The sequence below is a fragment of the Capsella rubella genome, unplaced genomic scaffold, assembly GCF_000375325.1.
Source record: "Capsella rubella cultivar Monte Gargano unplaced genomic scaffold, Caprub1_0 scaffold_2, whole genome shotgun sequence".
Taxonomy (NCBI): Eukaryota; Viridiplantae; Streptophyta; class Magnoliopsida; order Brassicales; family Brassicaceae; genus Capsella; species Capsella rubella.
In genome coordinates this window covers 4,439,812-4,445,864 of record NW_006238922.1, presented here as the reverse complement: position 1 = coordinate 4,445,864, position 6,053 = coordinate 4,439,812, and the positions used below count along the sequence as shown (strand labels likewise).

The window sequence follows — 6,053 nt, the reverse complement described above, 5'->3', positions numbered from 1 at the left end:
ATAACATCAGCCATCCAAAAGACAGGAGCTTTGGCGAACGTCCCGGAAAGCTTTACATTGTCGACCGCCTTCGTGAGGGAAAACCTTACGTCTATGTTCCGTATCCTAAAACAACTGGTTTTAAGGTTTATAAGTTTGATGAGGAATTGGAAAAAAATAATTGAGGTCCAGTCTTTGGGAGACAATGCATTTGTGATGGCTACCGATACTTCTTTTTCGGTTTTGACTCAGCAGTATTACGGATGTCTCTAGGACTCTATATACTTCAAAGATGCCGACAAAGACCAGCTGAAGGTGTTTAAGCTAGACAATGGTAGCATTACAAAAATGTCCGAACTTTCTCAGAGTTGTTTCCAAATGTTTGTTCCTAGCTTTCTCTGAGTCTTATCAAAGCTACTTAGCTTCCTTCATATATATTAAGTATCCATTATCTTTAATGAGAAAACTTTACCTTTCATCTTTATTTTTGGTATAGACATAGCCTATTTTTCATAATATATGAATTATCCATACCTCATCAGAACTATACAACTTACATATGAATCTAGTAGTTTGTTTTGTTGAACTGCCTAATTTTGCTGAATCTTACGCATTTTGTATTTTTTTTTTCTTGACACTTTACTTTATAAGATAGTTGTAATCACTCATGACTCATCTACTCCCTTAGAAGCAGAAACAAGTTTGGAAGCGTGGTTTCAAGTTTGCTACCTACTTTATATTGGCCTAGGACAACATTTTTTTACTCATTCGTATGTTTCAATCTAATTTTATTTCGACGAGAAAAAACTGTTATATATAGAACAAAAGTACAGTAAATTATTATTATTATACAATAGTTGTTTAATGCTTTAGTATTATTATTATTATTATTATACAATAGTTGTTTCACCTCTGAGAAAAACCTCGTAATCATATTTGGTTGTAAATGTTTCCATTGACTTCATAGAACTTTACATGTGGTGTCGCCAAGTCAGTTTTCTTGACTCTCTAAGACATTATCTTCTACAGTTTCAATTCATTCATCCAATTTCATTATCGTATCCAGGCCAAATGAACAGTTCACATTTTGAAACACCAACATGCAAGTTAAGACAACTTACAAATCAACATAGATCTAGACCAATTTGTTTAAAATAACATCTATACACATCCTACATGGCTATCATCATATTGTTAAGACAACTTAAAACTTATTAATCTACATCTAGACCAATTATTCAAAGTATCCTTCCAACATATGAACCATTAAAGTATTCCTACACCAAATTGTTATATCCTTGTTGTATCCAAATGGATGGTTCACATTTTGAAACACTAACATGTAAGTTAAGACAAATTATTAATCAAACATCTAGCTAAACCAATTTCTCTTAAGTATACTTTCAACATGAACCATTCTAAGTTATAAGAATCCCAACTTCCAAGATTGGACTGCATGGCCGACTTGTCAGGATCGAGTTTTTCATATATATATACTAGTTTAGTACCCGTCCGATGGACGGGTTATCTTTATTTAAAATTAAATTAAAATTAAAATTTATTATAACTTATAAAAAAAAATTTCCAAATTTTTTTTTGAAAAAATAAGAGAAATTAATTTCATTTGTAAAAGATTATATTTGGTTTAAAGTATCAAATAAACATGTATATATATATATATCTTAAAATTTGTTATTAAACGTTAATTATAAAAATCCAATAATGTCAAATTGACAATGACCAAAACATTTGGGAGCTATTTGGGAGCTATTCACCATTACTCATAATATTGCTAAAATATTTTAAAAAATCTTAATTTAGCAATTATCCTCTAAACATGATTATAACATTTTGTAAAAAATTTTATTTCTTAAGTTTCAATTTTTCAAAAAACCATTCTCAGACTATGAAAAGTAATTAATTATTATTTAATATGATGGTAAAGTTCATTCAAATGAACATCAATCTAAAATATGATGTTAAATACAAATATAGTCATTTGTAAATAAATTCATATAAACAATGCAAATAAACATAAAAATTCTAAAATAAACTATAGCATCGTTGAGGAAAACATTAAAAAATCTTTCAAATACGAATTATAGAAAACTACATATTTTCTTTAAAAATATTTTAAAATTACTATATTACGATTTATATTGAACTTTGTTATCTTTAATTTAAGCTATAAATATTATTTTCGAAAAATCTTTTATCCACCCTTGTGTTTGAGACAATGAAATTGCTCAATAGCATAATACATTCATACGTAAATTAAAAATTAAACAAATATAACATATTATAAAATGAAAATCATGAATAAAATTATGTATTTAGTTAAACTCCTTTATGAACCCAAACTGAGAAATAACCTTCTTTAATTGTAAAACCTAAATCTCACTCTCTTTAATAAACCCAAACCGATAAATAATCTCGTTTAATTATAAAATCTAAACTATAATGCACATTTATAAAATTGTAAAACCTACAACTCGTTTAAACCAAAAATTAGGTTGATAGTTGAAAGAGAATTTTTGAGAAATACCCCTTTTAGTCTACCCCTTTTTTAAAATACACCAATTTTCTATCAATTTTTTAATATCCCTTTTCAAATATGAAAATTTGTAAACTTTTATATAGTTTATAAGATACATCTAGATCATCATTACTATTGGGAGACTCAATACAAATATTTATAAAGTTTTAAAAAGGTTCTAAACGGCATTTATAAGACTTTTATAAGGTTTACAAAGTGTTTATATGTTTTTTAAATAATTTTCAACAGGTTTTTAAAAGGTATTTATATGGTATTTAAATTTACATACATTGAAAGATAATTTGTGTAATAAGCTTACATATTTATTTTTTATAAATATCAATTTTCTTACCTTTTAATTATCAAAAACACCCTTTTTCCATACCACTTTTTAAAAATACCCCTATTTCAAACTTTATAAAAAACCACTTTAAATGTTGAAATTTATCCAAATATGTGTGAAAACTTATAAATATACACACAAAATTATCCAAAAATTCTCATTAATGTTTTATAATTATTTTTTAATGTTGTTTAAAAATTCTATTTGTATCTTAATATTAACAAAATTAGATATAACATGTTGCGACATCTTATGTTTTTACTTGACACTTATCATGATCACGTGAGTTAGTAAATTTTAAAACCAAGTTTCGACATATAATCTCGTTTAATTGTTAAACTTAAATCATAAATTAAATTTATAAAGATAAACCATAATTCTTATTTATCATTTATATACCCAAACCAACAAATAACCTGATTTAATTGTAAAATTAAAGTTTAAACCTAATCCTCTTCTACAAACAAAAACCGCCATATATTCTTGTTAATTATAAATTTTAAATCCCTATCTTATTAATAAACCAACTTTACATAACTGAAATTAGGTTATTTGTTTAATTTTATTAATAATTTTTAATATATGATTCTTCATAATATTTATTTTATATTTTTTCTTTTTCGATAGGGTTAATAATATTTCTATTTTGTCCAAATATTAACAAAATTAATTACGATACGTGTCAATATCTTATCGTTTATAACTGACACGTGTCGTGATCTTGTTAATGACTGACTTTGAAAACGAAATTAGGTTATTTGTTTAATTTTATTAATAATTTTTAATATATAATTCTTCATAACATTTATTTTATATATTTCCTTTTTTCGATAGGGTTAATAATATTTCTATTTTATCCAAATATTAACAAAATTAATTACGACACGTGTCAACATCTTATCATTTATAACTGACACGTGTTATGATCTTGTTAATGGCTGACTTTGAAAACGAAGGTTTATATAATAAGATATACGTAGCTTGACGTTAGCAACCGCACCATTTGATTATATCATGAGAAAGACCATAAAGATCATAAAAACCCTCACAATCTTCAACACATATATACAAAGACCAACGCTCTCGAAGCAAATAAACAAACCTGAAAGTTCAGAAGGAAGGAAGAGGTTTCTCTCAAAATCCTTATCCCTTATGACATAGAGCTGATCACGTGGCTTACTTTAAGATGTTTTTGTTATATCTGATGTAGCCTCATACAAAGCTTCAAATACTCTTTTATTAGTAACAGATATTACAAAGATCAAAGTACACAAGAAAATAAAATATTTCAAGTCAACATCAAATAAAAGCCATTAATGGTATGACAGAAAAAAAAAAAAAGCACATTAATGGTATGATATCTGAATAAAAAATGAAATAATATTTTTGCAACCTGATTCAATGTATTCAACTTTCATTTATGGATTATATTTATTTATTGTTTCTCTAAAAGTTAAAACCACAATTCATTTGGAGCCTAAATGAAATTTGAAATCGTATTAGCTTTTATATGAAAGTACAAACCCTAATATATATATTTGTGACTCACAACAACACAACCCAAAAAACCAAAGTAGCCGAAACAAATAGACTTGAGAGAAATGGTAGCAGACTGGTCTAACTTACCTGAGGAGCTCCTCAACTTGATCTCCGTTCGATTGTTCTCCGTCTTCGAACTCCAACGTTTCCGTAGCATCTGCACGTCTTGGCGGCGCTCCTCTGTTCCCGGCACTCCTTTCCAAAGCCGCTGCCGTCTAATCCACTTCGATCCCATCGCCCCTAGCGAAACCCTACTAGATGACGATTCCTACGAGTGCAACCCCGGTGCGTTCCTCTCGCACAACGCCTTCTTCCGAGTCACTCTTTCCTCTTCCCCGAGCAAGGGCTGGATTATCAAATCCGACATCGACATCGTCAACTCCGAGAGATTCTATCTTCTTCACCCTCTCTTGCGTCGTCTTTTGCACTGTTAATTCGAGAGCATGGATCTTTTGGAGTTCACTGTCTCTGAGATTCAAGAAGCCTGTGTGATGCTTGATGAAGCCAAGGCAAGAGTAACTACTCCCGGATTCGAAAGAAGTGTTCTTGTCCAAGTCAAGGTTGGAGAAGATCATCATCATGGAGTTTTTGGAGTCGGTTGGGATGGGTATATCAACTACTGGGATGTAAATGTCTTGAGGAAACTTTAACAAATGGGTGATCATCACTTTGCCGACATTATAGTTCACAAAGGGGTGACTTGCATTTTGGATTCACAAGGTATGGTTTGGTGTATTAGTTCTGATCTTGAAATCTCTAGGTATGGAACTACTTCAGTAGATGAAACAGTCACTAATGGCTGCTGGGGAGACATGAGATTTGTGGAATGTGGTAAAGATCTTTATGTTGTGGAGCGACTACCGAGAGAGAATCCCCGACAGAGAAATGCTAATATTGGAACTCTTCACTATTCCAGAACGGTCGGTTTCAAAGTTTACAAGATGGATGAGGTGTTAGCAAAATGGGTAGAGGTTAAGACCTTGGGAGACAAAGCGTTTTTAATGTCTAGTGATACTTGTTTCTCGGTTTTGGCTCAAGACTTTTACGGATGCCTCGAAAACTCTATTTACTTCATTGAGAAATTATGCACAAAGGTGTTCAAGTTAGACAATGGTAATTGTAATGGAAGTATTATCTCATCAAAGTCGTCGAAGAGTTGTTTCCAAATGTTTTCTCCTAGCTTTCACTGATTCTTGTTTAGGTGGGGGTCAAAGCTACTTTCTATATGATTCAGTGTACCAATCATCTTTAATAAAAAGCTTATTGTTCATCGTCTTTATAGACACAGAAATATGCAAATGTTATAATATTGTAAGGACAACTAAAAATATCTTTATTCTTTGGGTATCATCTTGAAGCATTTCCATAGTTTAAGATCACATTACAAGATTGACGAGCATATTACTCCTGTCTTAGTATACCATACCATACTTTACAATTTGAGAATGAGTTTTGTCCTTGAATAATATATGCCACTTCCATCACCAAATGTCCAGGGCTTTTTCTAGATCTCCAGATTTCACACGGTTTCTTTAGTTATTTCCATATAAATCTCCCGTTTCTTGAGTTCTCCCTCATATTTTTTTTGATTCATTCAATTTTTTGTTTGCTTTCAGTTAGGGTTTAGTGTGAAATTGCAAATGAGAATCATTCAAT

General features: G+C 30.0%; 1 pseudogene; it reads left to right on the top strand.

Moving 5' to 3' along the window:
• Positions 1 to 4,455: 4,455 nt before the first annotated feature.
• On the top strand, positions 4,456 to 5,682 carry LOC111832028 (annotated as a pseudogene).
• The last annotated feature ends 371 nt before the right edge of the window (positions 5,683 to 6,053 follow it).